Source organism: Pteropus medius, unplaced genomic scaffold, assembly GCF_902729225.1.
Source record: "Pteropus medius unplaced genomic scaffold, Ma_sr-lr_union100, whole genome shotgun sequence".
NCBI lineage: Eukaryota > Metazoa > Chordata > Mammalia > Chiroptera > Pteropodidae > Pteropus > Pteropus medius.
In genome coordinates, this window is record NW_024351073.1 from 15177832 (window position 1) to 15186097 (window position 8266).

At 33.9% G+C, this 8266-nt stretch overlaps 1 non-coding gene across 1 annotated transcript; it reads left to right on the plus strand.

Moving 5' to 3' along the window:
• The first annotated feature begins 2528 nt into the window (after window positions 1-2528).
• LOC120586483 (5S ribosomal RNA) lies at window positions 2529-2647 on the plus strand. The gene has a single exon (XR_005648709.1). It is a non-coding gene; the product is annotated as a 5S ribosomal RNA (ribosomal RNA).
• Window positions 2648-8266: the final 5619 nt, after the last annotated feature.

The following is an 8266-nucleotide window of genomic DNA, read 5'->3' on the forward strand; positions in this document are numbered from 1 at the left end:
GATTTATATCTATGTGCTTTTTTTAAAAAGTGGAAATTAATTTCATGCCATCAATTTACTTTTCCACTGAGAAATTTAGGATATAAGATGTCAGTTTAAAATGTAAGAAGAGAATTAACTACAAGCACAGTAATTAGCCATTAATTTGGACTTTATTTTTTCATTGAAGAGAGACTTTAAGTGTACATAAATTTTAATTTCTCCTTAAAATAATATAAAAATTAAAACATTACATTTATGTCCTGTAATATAGATCTGTAATAATAAAATGTATATCATTTTTATTATTTTGTCAGTTGATATTATTTTAAAGATGACTGTCACCAAATATATTTGTATAGCCTCCTACCATATATCAGGGCTGGTTTTTTTAAACTTTTGAAAATTATCGATTCCAAATAACAATTCTACTTTTAATGTGACAGTAATTTTTCATTATACATTTTCATTTTGAGATCTATTCTACTCTTCAAATTAACAACACAAGTTCATCAGAAAACAGAATATCCATCTGATGTTTTGCCTTGCTCTATTCAATGTTAAGCTAATTTTCTCTTTAAAAAGTTATTTTATTTAAATTAATGGTTTTCATTTTTTTATTCAGTATTTTATCTACTTACCCAAAGACAGAAGAAGCTTAATAACGTATACCTATTAAACCACAAAGTATACATCGTACTTATGGAATGGAATAGAAACGTAATTATATATTCTCTATATGTTGAAATAATAACATACAACATATACTTTTACAGTGAAGTGTTTGAGGCCTATAGAAGATGAGAAAATTATCAAGGATTAATTAAATAGATGTCAAAACAAATATGGCACTCTTCGGAACATGCCAAGAGTCTCTACAAGCGTTAATTGCCATAATGCAAAGATACGTAAATTACATTAGTCCTTAATGTCATCCTTGATATATTAGAGGCTTAAAATGTATTTGTATTAGGAAAACTATGTATGTATTGCCAACAAAACAAAAAACAAAACAAAACAAAAAAAAATGGAGGTTTTAGAAGAAGAAAATGGTTGCCTTTACAAACTGCTTTTCTGTTAAAGATCACCAGCTCCAGACTTAGAAGAAACCTATGAGTAATATTTCATAATCTAACGTTCAGTAGAGCAAGTCACATCTCCATCTCCTTTTAGCCACATGATAAGAATTTTCAGTGATGGGGAAACCCACTTGTATGTGAAGTATCCTCAGTATCATTAGGCTGTGCATTGTATCCCTTCCATTTCCAGTACCATATTTGTCACCTTTTTCGAGTTGAATTCTAAATGGTCCCGAGGTATTGTTTAGCACTTAGATATGTGGACTACACATCCCTATTAAGTTTCTTAGTTCTGGACGCTCTCCTTCATTAATATAACCAGAAACTTCATCACCTTTCTCTAAAATTATGTCATAATGATGCTAATAATTGTATCTAGCTTCGTGAACTATAAATCTATCATGAATTATATTCACTATTCTTAATAATTTCACATTACATTTCCCTAAGTACAGTATATATAGACATTCCCCTTTACTGGTAGCCCATAAAGTCTATAAAAAAGTAAATGACGTGCTATGTTCTTATCTCCAGAAAGAGAATCCCAGACCCTGAGTGTGGAGCTTCGGAGAGTAATCCTGAGATCTGGCGAAAGAAAGAACTGGCTATTGCCATGTAGGAAGGAAGAAGCTTTGGAAACTACAGGATAAAAGGTAAGTCTTGGGAAATCTCTATTTCTGGAACTGAGTAAATTAATTTGAGATGAAGAGGCTTCCTTTAGAAACAGGGAAGATTGGTGGGAAAAGAGACTCAAGATAGAACTTTTCGAAAACAAGTTAATATCTACAAATCAGAAAAAGACCGACCTCTTCCAAACACAAGGTGCATTTTTTTAATGAAAACTGCACTTTAATGTGGCAACCAATAAAAACAATCTCGACTAAAAAACTGAATAAGCTTCTCTTCCTCGTTCTCCCTAAAATGATCGCTTTATATCGCAGGTCTATGAAAATCGAATAATCACGAATACAAAAAAAAAACAAAAAAGGCAGAATAGAAAAAAGAAAAACATCAAAACAAAACTTCACATCCATTCGAAGTTACTAAAATAACATGAAATATGGGAATCAAAAACTTTCAACAGATAAATATACTCTAACAGTCAGCATGGAAAATCTAATGCAGCGTTGCAATATGGATTAAGTATAATTGAACAAGCTACTGTAAATGTGATGGGAAAAGACCAGAAATTAAAAAACTAATAATAAAAGGCAAACTAAAATGAAACTATTAAGGAGATATTATCATATTCAGAGCTCTGGGGGACACGGTGGGGTGCAGAAGCTATGCTTCCCAAATTCATAGATCTCAAGTTTGGAATTTTGACTGGATCTGACACATAAATTGTGAGCACAATTTATGTTGCCATCTTTAAGAAATTTTAAAATCTAAAATATAGACCTCCATGCTCTGTTTTGCCCTATGTCATAATGACTAGTCATGATATTTTCAACTCTGAAATGGGAGTGAGTCTACGGCCATGCCACTCTGAACAAGCCCGATCCCATCTGATCTCGGAAGCTAAGCAGGGTCAGGCCTGGTTAGTACTTGGATGGGAGACCACCTAGGAAGACCAGGTGCTATAGACATAAAAAATAAAAAAATAAGAGATTGTAAGCAGACAAGGTCCTTGCAGTCTGTGAGGTCAACCAGGGGTTGCCTCGCCAAATATATATATGTATATGAAATGGGAGTGAGAGATGCAGGGTTGACCTGAATAGTCTGCAGGCATGAGGGAACTGCTTAGTGCCTGCTTTAACTGCTCTTTGCTACCTCTCTCGCTGTGCACATCTATGACCTCTTTGAGTGTTTCAGCAACCAGTTAATGGAAAGGAAAGAGCAAAATAAGTTTACAGATGGATCTGCGTGATACACTGTAAGTGAAAAGGTGCTCTAGTAAAAACTCAGTAAGGTGAGGCCGTGAAGGATAGTGGTAAAATCTTCCCCCAGTTGGAAGAACTTCAGGTGATAAAAATCACACACACACACACACACACACACACAATGTTTCCCCTTTCCAGAGGTACATGGTAAGAGCCAGATAAGATATTAACCTGCAAACACCGGTTTGGAAGAACTGGTTCTAGATGAGGAACTCTAAAATTATAAATCAAGTGGTTTTATAGGAGAGGGAAGCTCTTCCCCTCCCTTACTGAGAGGGGGATAGAGAAATCTTATTACCTTATTCTGGATTCTTAACATTGGGAATGTAAACAGATGTCTCCTTAAAAGATGTGACTGAGTCTTCAGCTTTACAACCCAGGGCACCAGTCATGATTCTGGGTCTCATGCCACCTTGAAAAAGTAAACACATACCTTTGGAGAGGAAAACCTCTTGAGTTTCCCTCCCCCTACCCCCCCATCTGATCAGTCATAATTTAGCTTAGATTGTTCTTTTATAAATATTTTCTCTTCAGTCACATATCACCTTCCTTAGGAAGCTCACACAGAGAGTTACATCAGTGAGCCGCCCTGCTTCTGAAGTCTGCTTGGGTATGGTAAATGCAAAGCTCAGACAAGAAGCTGGAGAGAGGGAAGTCTTATTTATCTTGCTCTCTCTTTGTGAAATCATTTTGGCCTGGTAGCATCTCTTGGCTGAAAGTCACTGCTTATCTCAATACAACATTTGCTACAAAACTATTCCTCCGGGTTTTCAGTAGGGGTTTTCTCTCCCCGTATTCTTTTGCAGTTAGTCATGATAAATGTTCCCTGTAGTAACCTCACCTTACTGCTTTCTTTATGCCTTGTGGTTTCCCTATGCACATAAATACACTTTTTTAAAATAATCTTTTATGAATTCTTAAAATATCTTTGAGTGAGCCATCTTTTTCCTATTGTGACCTGTCTAATTCTACCTAATTTTAAAGATTTAAACATTTGTTTATATATTTTTTCAATTAGCCACAGTTTATATAGACTATATACATTAGGTTTTTCATCTCTTCATACTATGTATTTTTTTCTCTTCATACTATGTATTTTTTTCTTTAGCGTTTTATCATAACTTCACGTTTAGTACCATTTGTTTTCCACATATGCAGATGATCACATCTTGATTTTCCATTTGCATTGAGGAAATTGGTGAATATTTTCTAACATTCCCTAGTTTATCTGGCTTCGTGTCCCTCCCTTGTCCTAAATTTTACTTGGAAAATGTATTAGTCTGCTAGAGCTGCCATACAAAATACTGCGTGTCTTAACCAACAGAAATGTGTTTTCTCACAGTCCTCCAGGCTAAAAGTCTCAGATTAAGGGGCCTGCTGGCTCACTTCGTGGTTAGGGCTCTCTTTCTGGTCTGCAGGTGGCTGGTAGAGCTGTGTGCTCACATGGCCTTTCCCTGTGTATGCTATGAGAGGAGGCCCTTCCCTGTCTCTTCTTTATAGGAACTAATCCCTGTCTCTTCTTTATAGGAACTAATCCTATCAGATCAGGACCTCAACCTTATGGCCTCATTTAACCTTAATGACTTCTGTAGAGGCCCCATTTCCAAAAATAACCATACTGTGGGTAGGGCTTTGACATATGAATTTTGGGAGGACACTACATTAAGGCTGTAACAGAAGATTTGGCAGTGCTTCTGATAATATGAGGTGTGGTGGCATTGGATCATTTAGGGCATTGAGTGACATACAAGCTTAGGATATTGGGCTTTGCTCTCTCATCTAAGCTCCTGTATTGGGGTCTTCCCAATTAATACAGGAGTTTATTCCTCTCTTATGAGTGTCATTTGTCTGTTCAACTTACCTTCATGCAACCGAGAACATGTATTATTACGTTGCTCAGAGTATATTTTCCAGAAATATTTGTAAGCATCTGCCAACAATGAATTTAACAAGGCAGACCATGTATCTAAATTATAGGAAGGTTTATTTATAAAGTAATTAATTGTTCATGTCACATTGGAGGACCTTGTGCCAAATATTTGCTTCATGTACACCTTTCGGAGAATCTTCTTCATGTTTTTGAAATATAATACATTTTTATAACTATGGTAACTATTGAAATTAAACAATCAAAATGTTTCATAAGCATCTAAAATTTAGAAACCAAATTATAAGACATTAAAAATTACTGCACTCTAACGTCTGCTTATATTTCTGTTTAATGTGCCAAATCATAATTTGCAGACAGAAATTGGTTTTCAAGTTATAAAATTAAACTTTCAAACAAAAAGACTTCATTTATGAAATACTAATGCTGACTTAGCTGTTACTGGCAGTAACCTTTTGGATGTTGGAAGGAGGAATAAACAGTGTGGAAGAGAATATAACACAAATAGACATCTAAGCAAGTGCTACAGAATTTTCATAAACTAAGTATAAAGGACTATTTTACTTGTGATCTCAATGCCAATTTCTCAACTGATCTTAACACTCTTTAAAAGCTTTAAATAATCCTTTATAGAAATTATTAAGTGAAATATAATACTATAGTTTGCTAGTAGTAGTCTAAAAGACTAATCTAAATTTTATGTATCTGCAAACCATGTGCTAGAAATGTACTAATAGCAAATGCATATAAAAATTCATTGTTGAAGACAAACAGATGTGTGACCACAGCTTTCAACTTCATCCTCTCTCTCCTTACTTGTGAATGTCTTGAGTACATTTATTTTGTGCTTTACCTTTAAATTTTATTTCACTAAGTTCCTCTCTTAGGCTGTGTTTGTTTGTTTGTTTGTTTGTTTGTTTGTTTGTTTCAGTTTGGATAGCCTAATTCTGGATTACCTTCAGAGAAAATGTGCGATGTTCAGGGAGGAAGAAATGTATAAGCGTAGAGGTCAATGGCTGTATCGAAGTCAGCTAGAACATCCTGGCTCACAGTAATATAGCTCTATTTCATGGAACATTTATCATTACAACAACTAAATATGGCATTGCTTCAGCTTGGCAGAAGTGATAGAATGCCTTCTGTAAATATTAATAACTTCGCAGTCTTTATCTTGCACATACATTTCCCTGATACCTTTGAATTTATCAAAACTATTTTCAGAATTAGTACCCCATGGTAGAAAGCGTATATTTAATGTGTATTCGGAGTGAAATTATTACAAAAGCTTTTTCAGATCCCTAAACCTTTTATAAGACATATCTCAAGATACCACATATCATTCTGATTTTCTACAAAGTATTTCCTTTGCTTGTCTGTAAACACCTGAACTTGAGGACGCGTTTTCACAAGTTCATTTGCATCGATGAGTTTATGACAAAGACTTCATTTATGTTTATTTTCTTTTATCACTTTCTTTTGGAGAAAACAAAACGTAGGGTACTGATTTTCACAAATCCATGGACATTTATGCACAGCCAGAGCATATGCTATTACCATAGTTATAGATGAAATGGAAGCCTTTGTGGATTTTTCCCCCAATACATTTTGCATGTCTCTTCTGGTGCAAAGAATTACATATCAGTTTCTTCAATGAGTTTTTTTTTTTATTATATCTGAATGTATTTATTTTGTATTTGCAGATATATATGTGTATGTATACAAAATTTGTAAATAAGCATGTTATATGTAGTTAATGTATATAATATTAATAAATATATGTTCTCCCTGTTCTTTTTCTTAGCTTTGGGCTGTGAAATAAGGCAGATGTCTTTATTTTCTATAAACTATATCTATAGCAATATCTGTATCTATAGCATCTATATCAAGATCTATATCATCTATATCTGATGTATCTATATCATCTATATCGCACACTTGGAACTAGATGATGTATCTATATCATCTATATCGCACACTTGGAACTAAATACACAGAGAGATATTCTAAATTTATAGATAGGAGGACTCGATATTGCCAACTTGTTAGTTCTTCCCAAATTTATCCATAGATTGATGTAATCTAATTAAAAACCTAGGTGATCTTGAGTATAGTGATGTCTTTTAGATAAAACTTGAAAGGTACAATCCATGAGAGAAATAATTGATAAGCTGGACTTCATTAAAATTAACTTCTACTCTGCCATAAACAATATCAAGAGAATTAAAGGACAAGTCAGAAAATGGGAGAAAATCTTTGTAAGAGACACATCTTACAGGACTATTATCTGAAATTCACAAAGAACTTTTAAAACTTAACAACAACAAAACCTGATTAAAATAGGAGCCAAAGACCAAAACAAACACTTCACCATAGAAGATAGACAGATGGCAAATAAACATATGAAAAGATGCTCCACATCATATGTCATCAGGGAAATGCAAATGAAAACGACAAAAAGACATCACTACACATCTATTAGAAGGCATAAACTCCAGAACATGAGAACGCCAAGTACTTGTAAGAATGTGGAGCAACGGGAATGCTCAGGCATTGTTAGTGAGAATGAAAAATGGTACAGCCACTTTGAAAGACAGTTTTGTGTTTTTTTAAAACAAAAATAAACATACTGTTACCATGGAAAACAGCAGTCTTGTTATTTACCTAAAGGAGTTGAAAACTTATGTCTACACAGAAAAATGCACACCAATGTTTATGGAAGCTTTATTCATACTTTCCCAAACTTGAAATCAACTAAGATACTCTTCAGTGGATGAAGGTGATTGGATAAACTGTGGTACTTCCGGATAATGGAATATTATTAAGTTCTAAAACAAAATGAGCTACCAAGCCATGAAAAGACATGGAGGGAATTGAAATATCTATTACTAAGTGAAAGAAGCCAGGCTGTATTAACTGTACATATAGTATGATTCCAACTGTATGACATTCAAAACTTTGGAGACAATAAAAAGATTAATGGTTGTGGGGGTGAGAAATGATAGGCAGAGCCAGAGGATTTTTAGGGCAGTGAAAATATTCTGAATGATATTACAATGATAAATATACGTCATTAGACATTTTCCTAAATCCACTGAATATGCACCAAGATTGAACTCTTAAATAAATTATAGAGTTTGAGAGATTATGTTATATTAATGAAGGTCCACCTTGGTTGAAAAGAGAGAGAGAGAGAGAGAGAGAGAGAATCTTTCCGATCAGTAGAAGTAGGGAGTATACAGAAAAATCCCTGTACATTCCTCTCAACTTTATTAAAAACCTAAAATTGCTCTAAAAATTGTCTTTAAAATCTATATTCTATAAGCCAATTCATTATATCAATGAAATAGGAAATACAAATAAAAGAAGACAGCAGTTAGAATATTACTAGCAGATAATATCAAATACCTGATACTTGATACATTAATCATCAGGGAAAT